The 1,910-nt window shown below is 42.4% G+C and overlaps 1 non-coding gene across 1 annotated transcript; it reads right to left on the bottom strand.

Moving 5' to 3' along the window:
• Positions 1-881: 881 nt before the first annotated feature.
• Positions 882-1,016, bottom strand: LOC120230048. The gene has a single exon (XR_005527907.1). It is a non-coding gene; the product is annotated as a small nucleolar RNA SNORA41 (small nucleolar RNA).
• Positions 1,017-1,910: the final 894 nt, after the last annotated feature.

Consider the following 1,910-nt stretch of genomic DNA (forward strand, 5'->3'; position numbering starts at 1 on the left):
ATATGTGAAATATGCATAACAGATGTGAATTAATATCCAGGATGTATAAAGAGCTTCTGCAGAAATGATAAGAATAAGCAAAAAATAAGAACAAGTAATACATAGAAAAGGAAAGATAAATAAGCAGGGAACATATGAAAATTGTTTATTATAAATCAGGGAAACTCAAATCAAGTATTTTATTTTGGCAAAAAATTAACACTCGATTAATAATATCGAGTGTTCAAGGGGGTGTGGGGAGATAGGAAGTCTGACACATGGCTGTCAGGAGTATAAATTGGCAAAGAGTATTTATTCAAATTAAATATGCACTTACCTTTCTACCAGGAATTCTACTTGTACGTGTCTCTCCTAGCAAATTCCTCATTTATGTATATGGAAGAGCAGGGACAAAAATGTCCTTTGTTATATGGTTTCCTGTTGTTATTGTTGTTGTTATGTTGTTTCTAACAGTGAAAAAACATGTGACCCAAATGTCCAAGAGAGGAAGATAGTTAAATAACATACACACACACACACACACAGGTATATGTGCATACAATGTATACATGTATAATCTTATTTAGCTGTTACAAAATGACTAGTTCTATAGGTAGTGAAATTGAAATCTGTCCAAGGCATATGGTTAAGCAAAAAAGTGAAAAGAGCAAATTGTAAGCCGTAATACCACATTTTACCATTTATGCAAAAAATAGAAGACCCAACATGTTTCTATTTGTGCATGTATGTGAAATGTACAGGAGCCTGTCTATAAGGATGAATACCAGTCTACCAATGACCACTAGCAAAGACCTGGGAGTGGCGGGGGGTGGGGGGGACGGTGGGTGGGGAAGGGGGCTCTTAGGTTTTATCCATACTGTGTGGATGTGGATTTTTTTTCCACCTGTTTGTCACTCACATGCCCATTTTTTGTCATGCTAAAAAAGAGGTATTTAAGAGGTGTGACAGTTTCTTTCCCACAGAGGAATGCTACACCTGCCGCCGTAAGAGCAGCTGCAGACCAGTTAGCTGTGGAACATGCTATGTGGATTTTTAAATGTAACTGCATATATCGCTGCATAATTAAAAAGAACTGTGAACATCTCATTGTTCCTGCCTGCATTTGCCGAGGGCATGCTATACGCACATCCTGGCTCGCTCGCTCTTATTCTGCTCCTCAGATGAAGGAAGAACAGGTTCCCAGCTCTTCTCTGCCAGGGTTTCTGGGGAAACTGGGGAAGCCTGTGAATTCCCAGAAGCTCCGAAGGGCCGGGCAGGTTTGGTTGCAAAGCATATGGACGTTGCAGCCAGAAGACTTCCAAGTCTGAATTGTGTCTCCCTTCTTGCTAGCTACACAACCAAAGTCAAACTGCTCTCTGTGCCTCAGTGTTTCTATCTGGAAAGAGGGTGAACTAATATAAACGCCTGCCTTGCAGGGCTCTTGATAGGATTAAATGGAAATGAAGACTATTGGATGTTACAAAAATATATTTTTTAATGTTTATTTATTTTTGAGAGAGAGAGAGACAGCGTGAGCGGGAGTGGGGCAGAGAGAGGGAGACACAGAATCTGAAGACAGGCTCCAGGCTCTGAGCTGTCAGCACAGAGCCTGACTCGGGGCTCGAACCCATGAACCGTGAGATCACGACCTGAGCCGAAGTCGAACGCTTAATCTACTGAACCACCCAGGCGCCCCTAAAAATATTTTTAAGTGTGAAAACACTACTCTACCTCCAGGTTTAAGGGTTGTCTGTTCTTCCCAAACACCTGTTTCTCCCCTCCCCTAGCATGGGGAGCAGAGCTGGGTCTTAATTCCCTCCTCCTGCCTTCTCACTCTCTATGTGTACTCAGGCAGAGCTGGACACTGCGGGGAGGGGGGCATGGGGAACAATGGCCCCTGGTCTAATCTCTGTGAGAAAGTCTTTGTTCTC

Source organism: Hyaena hyaena, unplaced genomic scaffold (genome assembly GCF_003009895.1).
Source record: "Hyaena hyaena isolate Hyena2069 unplaced genomic scaffold, ASM300989v1 scaffold_37, whole genome shotgun sequence".
Classification (NCBI taxonomy): Eukaryota; Metazoa; Chordata; class Mammalia; order Carnivora; family Hyaenidae; genus Hyaena; species Hyaena hyaena.